Below are 12,874 nucleotides of genomic sequence, written 5' to 3' on the forward strand. Positions count from 1 at the left end.
GCACCCCCAAAAAACAGGTCTGGAAGAAACACTGGGCCTGCTCTGTGGCACAAAGGCCAGATTTAATTCCGATGAATAAATGTAATACGCTAAATAAACAACATATTTTTTATTCAAAAAATCCCAATTTTTTAAGTTTTGAAGAAAGAAGGAAACGTGTTCTGGCAGGAATTTTCGGTCTTTACAGAAATAGTCACTACCTTAGATGTGGAAAAGTATAATAACGATCAACTTTGTTCTCTTTAATGTATTGAAGTCAAATTAGAATAATTTCTTTTGTTAAAAACACTTACCTTTATCGTCTTCCCGGTTTAACCGGCACAGTATGAATTTACATCATCTGTACCCCCAGGAATTACTCGAAATTCCAAATGTGTCAGTCTCCCTGCAAAACGTAAGCCAATTTCAGTTGTGCGATATTTTAAAAGTCCCACTTTATTAACCATCGGCATTTCTTTCTGTTGTTCTCCTATCATCCCCTATTAAATTTACATCATCAGCATATGCCATAACCTGGCGAATACCGTTATTAGCCATCGGCAATTTTTATCTAATCATCTGGATTTCGGGAAAAGAATCTAAAATTGCGGGGGAGACCATATTCATCAGATAAATCTGAAAACAAATGGGGAAATTTTCCCTCTTAACATGTTCGGTGGTCATCGATACTCAGTGACAGGAATACTATTGTGTCACTCCTTCCATGAATGTGGATCTATTATTTAATTTCAGAAATAATTATTATATTTCAGCTAGAAGCAAGTGTATAATTATAAATATGCTGTTAACTTTAATTGGCAAGCATTGATAGCATTACTATTAAAATATTTAGTTTATTTTTGTGGTTGAACCACGTCCTCCTGATCATAATTTCGTACTTTTTAAAGTATTTTTGTACTTTGGTTACAAAATACAGGGTGTTTATTTCAAAGTAACATTGCCATAAAATAGTCGTATGTGTTACTACTGAGCAGCATTGCCATATTATGGTCAAATATTATAAGAATACTTCCAGTAATTAGCAGCAGTTTCGTTGAAATATCTTCCTACAAAGCAAGAAATCATAAATTTAAAAAAAATCGCGGAATGTAGGGGATAAAGCTTCTACAATACTAAATTTGAATGCTCCCTGTTGTCGAAGATTAGAAATATCTAAACAAGCGACCCTCAAATCATGCATATGAATATTGTATGAAAGCAATAATGCCAATTAAAAGATCAATGAAGTTATAATTTGTGTGGATATCGCAATAGAATGTGATGTTGCTTGTAAGCAACAGAGCCAAATAAAGGGTTAATTTTCATAAAGTGTTCTGGTTTTTTAGTCTAAAAACATAGGTAAACGTATGGATCACCATAAATAAGTAGGTATTAACCATTTCAGTTAGATGTCTATGGATTAAATGTAGAAGAATTTTTTTGCGGAAGATTTCGGTTGTTTTTTATGATGTTTATACATAAGAGATTCCATTGCAATGAAACAAATATGATACGGGTCGCAAGCTGAGATACGAACAAGTACAGGATCAATTAAACTTACCTCAATACTCAGGTTTCAATTCAAGGATTACTTTGAGGAAAATTCTGGTTTTTATTATCTGACCATTATATATACGTTATTATCAGAGTTACAATAAAATGTAAGAGGCAAAACCATTTCCAAATATAATGTTTTCAATTTAAAGTGAAGTTTTTTTTTTTTTTTTTTAAATCTAACGAGCCGTTTGGGCTATACACTCCTTATGCGGCCAATGTTAAATGAAAATGCAACGTTGCCATTTACCTGGAATCACACAACATAAGTGAATGTTTGAAATGGGGCTGGCCATCGACATGTTAGCGTAAAAGACAGTAACTTCATTTACTTATGTTGTGGGTCCAGCGAAAAAAAAAATCCTTCACTTTAGATTGAAAACATCATATTTGGAAATGGTGTTTCCTCTTACAATTTATTGTAACTCTGAAAATAACAGAGCTACCCTATGTCGGGGGACTTTTGAGACACCCCCTGAGTATACTATATATACTCCATGAAATAGGCCTACTCATACATGAGGTGCCTAGTATAAAAATCCGCCACATCCAGTTCGCTTAGTTTCGAGCAGAACGTGCAGTGAAGCTCCATATACACGCATACAAAGTCCCACATTTGAACTAGTTTTTTTAGTATGAAATATTAAGCTTTTAAACAAAATTCTGTTTCCATGACATTCCTTTAGTTCAAACATATAACAAGCGATATATAACTCAATTTAGGTAAATAATAATAATAATAATTAATAATAATAATAATTAATAATAATAATAATAATAATAATAATCATAATCATAATTTATTGCATCCGTTCATCGTCATACAACGAAATTGGACATGTCATTTATATATATACCAGTATACATAAACATACATACTATTATTACATATAGATTCTTATGGTTTCACTAATTTACTTACTATACATTTAATTTTACGTATACGAATTATTTTCTACATATTCTTCAACCGAGTAAAAGCATTGTTCTATCAAGTACCTTTTAAGTTTGGATCTAAAGCTATTGACCGAGACCTGATTTTTTATACATGATGGAAGTAGATTGTATAATAGAGTACCTTTGTGCGTAACTGATTTATTGTATATATTTGTCCTATGTGCATGCAAGTGAATGTCGTCTTTACTTCTTGTGTTGTAACTGTGAATGTCTTTGTTAACAATAAATTCACTACTATGTTTTTTGAAATACATTAATATTTCGAACAAATACATTGAGGGAAGACTCATTATTCCAAGTTCCTTAAAAATATTTCTGCAAGAAGAGTTCCATTTTACTCCTGCAAGTATTCTTATTACTTTCTTCTGTAGCCTAAAGATAGCAATACTTTTAGGTGCATTTTCCCAGAACATCAAGCCATATTTTATTGTAGAATGAAAATTTGAGTAATATATACACTTAGCTGTTTTTACATTAATCTTATCTCTTACACATCTAATTGCATAGCATAGTTTGCTTAGCTTACTTCTTACCTGTTCTATATGTGGTTCCCAGTTGAAATTATTAGATATTTTAACTCCGAGAAAGGTAGCAGTTTCTACATATTTAACTGTTGTATTATTTATTTTTATTATTGCATTGGCTTGATTACTTTTACCATTGTTAAAATTTAAGGCACATGTTTTATTTACATTAATGATTAGGTCGTTTTTATTCGTCCAACTTGAAAGTTGGTTCATTGCCGTTTGGCAGTTTGAAGCTAATTCGCATTCATCTTTCCCACTAACTATTATGTTTGTATCATCTGCATATAAAGTCACACATGAACTATTAATACTTTCAGAAAGATCATTTATATAAAGAAGAAAGAGAAGTGGTCCTAGAATTGATCCTTGTGGTACTCCACGATTAATAGTTTCTTCACTTGACACACATTTTTGAATTTTATTTTTAACTATTCCTGTGATTTCAGTTACTTGTTTCCGATCTTTAAGGTATGATTCAAACCATTTATTTGCTAAGCCTCTAATACCATAGCAGCTAAGTTTTTCTAGCAATATATGATGATTTACTAAATCGAAGGCTTTTGTTAGATCTAAAAATACTCCTATAGATATTTTTTTCTCATCCAGTAACTTTCTGCAGTTTTCTAGAAAATGAAAAATTGCTGTCTCAGTAGATTTACCTTTCAAAAAACCATGTTGTGTGTTGGATATAATAGAATATTTATTAATGAAATCCATAACCCGATTGAACATTATTTTTTCCAGAATTTTACCTATGATGGGTAGCAATGATATCGGTCTATAGTTTTCTATTTCATTGCGTTTACCTTTTTTGTGCAAAGGTTTAACTTTAGCAATCTTTAATTTATCAGAAAAGATTCCTGTGGCGATTGAAATATTTGAGAGATAACATAATGGTTTAACTAAATATTTGTAACAACTTTTTACTAAATTATTAGATAATTCGTCCAACCCAGCCGAATTCGAATTTTTCATTTGTTTTATTATGATAATTATTTCACTCTCTGTTACTGGTTTCAAGAATATAGATTTATCACATTTTTTAATATTAAGTTCCGAAAGTTAGTTTTACTAGTTCCTTTGTTTTTAATAAGAGTTTGCCCTATATTTGTGAAATATTTATTAAAAGACGTTGCTATGGCCTTTGGATTTGTCATGTTCACGCCCTCATAAATTATGCTATTTATATGGGTACTACGTATTTGCATGTTGAGCTCTTCTTTAATTATTTTCCACATTGCCTTTGTTTTATTGTGTGACTGAAGAATTTTCCTACTGTTATAATTTTGTTTCGCTATCTTCAACAATTTTTTATAACTAGTTTTGTGTTGTCTGTAAATTAATTCATTCATAATAATAATAAATAAATAAATAAATAAATAAATAAATAAATAAATAAAATAAAAATAAAATTGATTTGGTGGCTTTTGATATTCCGTTGTCTACCATTATAAAATGTGGGCTAAGGGTTACAAAGAAAGTGATAAATAAGTAGGTTATCAATCAAATCAGCTCAATTCTCATTGGCTATCTCTTTATGACCTTATGGGAGATTACGATTTTGGGGAAGGTTTGCAAAATTCCAGTGCATTTGAAATCAAACCGAGCTTATTGTTACGTACTCGTTTACCTATGAATTTGAGATCCGTGCATGCTACTAGGAAGCGCTAGCTACGAAATATATAAATAAACATAATGTCTTGAATATGATCATACTTTTCCGTTATATGTATTTAATTTTCTCTGTAGGAACGTTTAAAGTGAGTATATGCTAAAAAAAAATGAATGAAGTTTCTGTAGCAGTGTTGGAATGGATCACGAACTTCATGACCCGTGACCCAAAGACACATAGACAATCAGACTTATGATCCACCAGATCCAGTGTCCTGAATAGACCATGACCCGATGTGACCCGGACAAACCAATGACTCGGACAGACACGGTGTGACGCGGAATGATTCGGTACGACCCGGACAAACCTATGCCCCTCTGACTCGATAGAACCCGGAAATGAAACATCGTCATACACATGAGGAAGGCTATTAATGCAATTATAACAAACATGATCTCCCTGTCCCATTGCCTTTCATTCTCCCTTGTTTTTTACGTCTGTGTGTCAAACATTGCGCTGAAATATAACTACAAAGTTTATAAGAGTACAAATGCACCAAAATCACAGAAATGATAAGCTACATGTTCCTCTTATGAGGGATTGTCAAAGTTTAATCAACCTTAGAATATAAAAGATACTACTGACGAGGAAACGGTCTTAAGTGTAAATAACCGATTTGGCTGGGGTCGGGATATGCGTTACGGGAGACCAAAGTAGGAGACACGTATTTTGGCGTTTGGGCCCATACGCAGAAATTTTCGAAATACGGGGCCCCAAAGTGGCCCTACATGCTATAACTAGGAAGCAAATGACGTTACTTGTACACAACCGATTTGGCTGGGGTCCAGATATGTGTTACAGGAGACCAAAGTAGGAGACACGTATTTTGGCGTTTGGGCCCATACGCAGAAATTTCCGAAATACGGGGCTCCAAAGTGGCCCTACATGCTATAACTAGGAAGCGAATGACGTTACTTGTACACAACCGGTTTGGCTGGGATCTCTTCAGTCCTGAAATCAGCATGACAGGATTAATTATATTTTTCATACATAACATTAATCTTTGGAGCCTATGATACAACAATTTTGTGTTCCTTTCAGTGTAAGTATGTAGGTGGCGCTGAAGGAATATGTCCACATATGTGGACATTAGGTCATTATTACTTTGAATACTAATGTCCACATTTGTGGACAAATGAAGAATTTATCTTCTTTTGAGAAAACAATGAATTCTTAAACCTTATGCATTTATTATTTCAAAGCGTACATTTTGTGCTTTCTATAAATATAATACTCAGAAAGAAGAAACAGCTCACAAACAAAGAATATATATGAATATCGGCAATAAAAAATAACCTTCACCAATAACAAAAAATCAAGTAACACACTTCTTACAAAACTTCTGACATTTCAAGAACCAGATCTTCTTTATTTCAACGAGAATGAAATTCTAAGAAACAATTCCGTTCCTTTAGAACACATAAGTATATTTTGCAAAAAGTACACATAATTCTAGTTTTTCCCTTGCACTTCTCATTTCTGCAACGAGCTGCATTCGGTATGTCCATGGCTTTAGGTAAGTGAAGATTTTCAACTTTTCTTGATTCAGGTGTAGGCAACTGTACGTTTCCAGGACGTCCTACTGTTTTTTTTCTTGGAGGTTCTTCATCTTGCTCTAAGAAATGTGTTGGTGTATCAGAATTGTCAACACAATGAATCAAGGATTGGGCTACTCGAAGTTTGAAGTAGTGGAGATCAAGCGTGTTCTGTTCTTTGACACCAAGTGCCTTGCAGTCATCTTTGTACTGCAACCAACTGTTTACAACAGCAGTGTCAAAGAAATGTTCCAAAACACGAACAGTCCATTTATTCGTTCGATGATAAGAACGATAATGCGAGATAAGACGGTTGACCAAATCCACACCTCCCATGTTTTCATTGTACTTTGCAATGGCGTTGGGTTGGGTGACTTGTACATACTGTCTATCTTTCCTGGAATAACGATGGACATTATGCACTGGTTCCGATTCGTGTATTGTAGATGCAATAACAACAGAACGATTGTCCATCCACTTAATCAGAGCAATAGATCCATCATGTTTAACTTTCGCATCAAATGATCCTCGTCCTTCATGATTGAGATCAGCATCACTCTTTAGCCCAACATTTGGAAAACGAGAAACAAGAACTGTGCCAGTACCTGAGATTCCTTTCTTCTTTAGAATATTTAGTAGTGGCACACTTGTAAAAAAACGATCAAAGTAAATGTTTGTACCTGGCGGACAAGTTTCCGCAAGCCTTAGAACTGCCCGACCTCCTGCTCCAAGCTTCAGAGATTCATTAACTTCATCTGCCAGACGTGTTGTGGGCCCTTGGTAGATTTCGAAGTCCAGAATAATGCCACTTTTACCTGCCAGTATGTAGTTTTTAAGACCTGTTGGGTTAGGTTTACGGGGAATATGTTGCCTGAAGTTTACCTTCCCTGTAAAAGGTATCATCTGTTCGTCTATAGCAACATCTCTCTCTCTAGGTAATGATAAAACCATCTTATGGCAATACTCAACGACGGGTCTTACTTTCCATAATTTGTCTTTCTCTTTTACTTCATCAGGCACATCACAAACCACATGCACATTATTTCTGAGAGTGAAAAACCTATCGCGTTGCATAGTCTGCTCAACAATTGATACTTTAAATGTTGTGTCCCAGTACAACCTAACCCTAGGATAAGATAAACAACTCATTAAAAGAGTAATACCAACAAACTGTTTCATTTCTTTAGGAGTTGTTCGGAGCATAGCATTGTTTTTGATGTGATAGTAACGATTTGTTTCAGTAGCCATAAGAACAAATAATTCATCAGGAAAATATTGGGAAAAATACTTTAGGGGTCCCCAATCTTTCCTATCGTCATGATTTTTCTCTGGATAATCAAATTCAGGAAAATTATTTTGAAGATTCTTACCATTCCAGTCTCCTTGTATAGGTCGTTTATTTCCAACCTTCTTACCTTTTTTTTTCAGTCTCACAACGTTCTTTCATTTGGCGAGGTTTACTGGAAGTCACAGTTTGTGGAGAATGTTGCAACATCTGTGGATCAAAAATATTTGTGGCACCATCCTCTGCTGTAGAAGCGATTTCGTGTAGACCTAATGACGGGGTTAAATCTAACAAATTATAATTACCTTCATCACTGGAAGTACTGATGTCAGAAAATGGTTCATAGTCCTTATCATTGTCCGAGTCATCACTAATAAGATCAAAATTACTGTCTAAATTGCTGTCATCCAACACTTTCCAAAATTCTTCAGTAGGTTGTCCGTTTTCAAGAAGATTCCGGGAAGATCCTGCAACAAATAATGGTAGGACTGATAAGTATTGCAAAATAGTATGTTTTCTACACGAATAAATATTAATTATACTAAATGTGAATAATAAGTTTCACTAGAGTTTTTAATGCTAATTCATTTGAATTCAAGAAAAACATTGCTTAACATAGTTGGTCTACGTTCCATGCAAGACCAACATTTACGAAAAAGAAAACATAACTCAGACCTAATGTCCACATACGTGGACATATTCCTTCCTTGAAGAATAATAATACAGTCCAAATGTCCACACATGTGGACATATTTTTTTCAATTGCTATAGCTTGTCAATAATTGAATTGAATGTATTTATTTTAGCAAAAATATCTCCTGACAGGATCATTTTAATACATCAATACAATAGAAGCCATTAAAAAAGAAATTTAAACAAAATATCAGACAATAATTACCTGGAGATCGTGAAAATGATCGTGTTATTCTTTTCATCTTATCGTCCATTGTTGCAGTTCATTCCATAGACGTGAAAAGTTGCTTGATTTTCTCCCTTGCGTTGTGTGATCCATAGACATTACAATAAGACAAACAGTATTACCAACTTCGAATTGATGTGTCTAGAAAACACTAAATTAATTTGTCCACAGATGTGGACATTAGGACGGTAGAGGATAAGCCCAAGTCGAAGACATGTAGTTTATCTTCCGACAAAACCTGACAGAGCGGCAAACTTTACTTCCGCCACTGTGCCCGGTTTCCTGACAGCACACGCCGTATCGATTAAATGTTAATGTCCACTATCTTGCACAAAAGTGTACCGCCCGGTTTCCACACATCCTAGCCATAGAAATGCAAGCGAAAAACTCAAACATTCTTTCGCTCCGTTGACACCTTCCTGGGCAGCAGATCCCCCTCGACGGCTCGTTCCAGCTGAACATCTGTTCAGAATTGCATGGGTACCACATACGCCAACTTCATGGCCTTATTGAAAATCTACCAATATCGGACCCTGTACATTCGGCATTCCTTTTTGTGGGACCTAACAACAAACGCAAGTCTCATACCTTTGGATATATTAGAACATATTCCAACCCATGCCAACATTCTGCACCAGTAATGCCATTCGCTTCCTAGTTATGGTATGTGGGGCACTTTGCGGCCCCGTATTTCGGAAATTTCTGCGTATGGGCCCAAACGCCAAATTACGCGTCTCCTACCTTGGTCTCCCGTAGCACACATCCGGATCCCAGCCAAATCGGTTGTGTACAAGTAACGTCATTCGCTTCCTAGTTATGGCATGTAGCACCATTTTGGGGTCCCGTATTTCGGAAATTTCTGCGTATGGGCCCAAACGCCAAAATACGTGTCTCCTACTTTGGTCTCCTGTAACACATATCTGGACCCCAGCCAAATCGGTTGTGTACAAGTAACGTCATTCGCTTCCTAGTTATAGCGTATAGGGCCACTTTGGGGCCCCGTATTTCGGAAATTTCTGCGTATGGGCCCAAACGCCAAAATACGTGTCTCCTAGTTTGGTCTCCCTTAACACATATCTGGACCCCAGCCAAATCGGTTGTGTACAAGTAACGTCATTCGCTTCGTAGTTATAGCGTAGTGCCACTTTGGGGCCCCGTATTACGGAAATTTCTGCGTATGGGCCCAAACGCCAAAATACGTGTCTCATACTTTGGTCTCCCGTAACACATATCCGGACCCCAGCCAAATCGGTTGTTTACACTTAAGAGCGTTTCCTCGTGAGTCCAAGGATCATTTTGTTAGTTAATTATTTTAGTATAGCATGTGTTGGAAAACAACGTATGGGAAAAAGAAAATAAACGTGAAATTATATTTATGAAAACATGAAATATTCAAAACAAGATATCATGAAGAGATTGAATTCACCGCTCATTCTTGGCTGATTTTAATCCTAAGCACCTGCGATTGCGGAAAGGAGTCAAATAATATGTGCGAGGGGCTACATAAGTTTCCCCCTAACACAGCAAATTAACTCATATTTCAAAATCATTTTAACGTTTTATGTAGACGTGTTTCAGAGGATGTTTTGCAAAATAATCATGAATATATTACAAATATTTGTCTTTAGTTGCAAGTTTGAAATGACCATGGCGAAGCCTGATGGCTGTTACCAAATGTGAGAAGAGAATAGTCATAAAGTACTTCTCTGCAAAGAATATGAGAACGAAGGAAATTTTTGATTAATTAACCCAGACAACGATCAATAACTGTCCTTTATGTAACACATAAAGGTAGCCAATTTAAGGAGGGGGGAGGAGGAGCGGAGCTTTATGAAAGACCCAAAACAGTGGTGCCATGGAAACTGTGGATCGTGTGCACGACACGATCCTTGCAGATAGGCGAATTGATCTGTCACGTATTGCAGAGAACTTAGGGATCAATGTGGAGCATATGCATTACATCATGCAGGAACTGGATATGAAAATAAATTGTCGCGTAAGTGGGTGTCCAAACTCCCCATAGTTTATCAGTAGCGGACAAGATGGGGATTTGCACAGAGTGTGTTGGGCCGTTTTTCAATGACTGTTTCCAACTTTATTAAACAAATTGTTACTCTTGAAGAAACGCCGTTGCCGTTACATGTGTACGATCCTAAGACCAAAACTCAATCTGTGCAAGGGCACTACAGTGGGTCACTCAAGACCAAAACATTTTCGCAGGGAAAGTAAAGGTTGTAATTTGCTTTTTATTGTAGAATATAATTCTGAGTGAATGTTTGGAAAAACACACTACAGAATGCTGAATGATATGTGAACATTCTGGATAAATTACACACTGCGCTTAAGGAAAAGAGGCGAAGAAAACTTCAAAATCAACGTCTTCTTGCAAGACAATGTTCCTTGCCACAAAGCAGCCATCACAATGCATAAGCTATGCGAATGCTATCACAATGCATGAACTATGCGATATCATTGACCACCCCCGTATTCTCCAGATCCGGCCACCTCAGACTATTATATTTTCCCAAAACTTAAGATGAACCTGAAAAGAATTAAATTTAGAAACACAAATAACGTCATAGTAAAAACACAAATGATGTACAGGCATGGTTTGCAGCATAATGTTTTATAATCATGGAACGGGATTGCTCCAAAATCCCTGTACCAAGTGTGTCAAGTTGTAAGACGACAAGAGAACAGTAAAATGCTCTCTCTCTGTGTACCTGGCGTCATGTTTTCTTTCGGAGACCGGCAACTTATTTAACTCCGTCGTACATTATTTTGTGTTAAAACCGAATGAATTTTAGAAAATTTATCGTAGAACATTAAAAGAAATGAAGGGAGAGATAGAAAGGCAACTCCATTAATTTATTTTTTACTGATTTTAATTCCCTACAGAGGGGATGATTGGGAAGCCTCAAAGGAAATGTATAGCATATTACGACAAAAATCGAAAATTTTTAAACGAAAATTACCGCGGAACACACACACACACACACACACACACACACACACACACACACACACACACACACATATATATATATATATATATATATATATATATATATATATATATATATATATATATATATATATATATAAATTGATGTAGGTGAACTCACACTTTCATTCTTGGCAGATTTTTAGCTCGGCTCTAATGCCATTCGTCTCAATTAAAAAAAACGTGGTTGATATTGGAAAACTGTCTTGCATATACCTGTACATGTGTGAGCTTGCTACATGGGGTGGATTTTACCCACTTTGACCCCTTATACTTGATGAATTGCACCCCTAAACAATAGGATTATTTCTGCAAATGAAAGGAGGATTATTTCTCTCCCTTCATATACCAAGTTTCATTAAAAGCGGATTAATTTTACGAGAGTTACCATGGAACAAACAGACGACAGATACACAAATATCAATCAAGTCGAATGGTAGAAGCTTCGTTAACACTTGTTACGATTAACGAGTGAAAGAAATTTACATTTTATTTAGCACTGGGTTCTGCCGCACTTTACATAATATTTTTGTTTTATATATTATGAAAGAGTATGACCTTTGTCAATCGCAAACACGCCTTCATAAGTAGCGTATGAACGTCGTTTCCAACGATTAATAATATTCTTTCAATTTCTCTAATTTGGTATATTGTAAACAACAAGAAATAAACAATAAATTATAAATTAATCATATTTTCAAATATATATATATATATATATATATATATATATATATATATATATATATATATATATATATATATATATGTTGATTTTCAAGATTAATTTCGTATAAAATATACCATAAATAATATCAACTACATCATTACTGAATACTTCAATAATAAAACAACTTCTCTTACTTCAATGACTATTTTTCTCTTCTTATGACCACAGAACCACCTATATCAAGTATTTTAACATATTGGCGCAAAGGTGTGAGGAACCATCGCCATTCAAATATTTCCCTTAATGAGAAACAAAAGAACAATGTAGCTATTTCAACAATATATGTATACTACCATCTAACTCTATGGTGATAAGCCATCCGGCTTTCAAAATAATTTCCCGCAACATGTAGGATCCGTAAAGTAAGTTATTTTTACTTGTTTGTTTTTACTAAGTCGATCTGGTATTACCTAAGTAATAGATTGTGTCACGTAGGAAGTAACTAAATCATGTTTAAGACATATCAACACTTATTGCTAGTTTCTTTAACAAGTGCATCCGTTACTAACTAATGTATTACTAATTGAATAATGTACAGCATCATTTTAACAATGAATTACGTAATATTTAACGTGCAGTTTTACTATACGGATCCATAGTATAAGTAGTAGTAGAAGTAGGAGTACGAGTAGGGATAGCAGTAGGAGTAGGAACGGGTTAGAAGCCACGCAGGCGTTCGTTGGGTTCTGTACTCGACATAAAATGGTCAAAT

At 35.1% G+C, this 12,874-nt stretch overlaps 1 protein-coding gene across 3 annotated transcripts in view; it reads left to right on the top strand.

Annotated features, from left to right (window-relative positions):
• The first annotated feature begins 12,371 nt into the window (after nt 1–12,371).
• LOC145694598 (uncharacterized) overlaps nt 12,372–12,874 on the top strand; it is an 81,058-nt gene continuing 80,555 nt past the window's right edge. For all 3 annotated transcript variants that reach the window (XM_081770993.1, XM_081770975.1, XM_081770984.1), the window contains exon 1: nt 12,372–12,524. The gene's annotated coding sequence lies outside the window, so the exon portion shown is untranslated. The remainder of the gene's footprint in view (nt 12,525–12,874) is intronic.

The sequence above is a fragment of the Thermobia domestica genome, chromosome 1 (assembly GCF_964235325.1).
Source record: "Thermobia domestica chromosome 1, izTheDome1.hap1.1, whole genome shotgun sequence".
Classification (NCBI taxonomy): Eukaryota; Metazoa; Arthropoda; class Insecta; order Zygentoma; family Lepismatidae; genus Thermobia; species Thermobia domestica.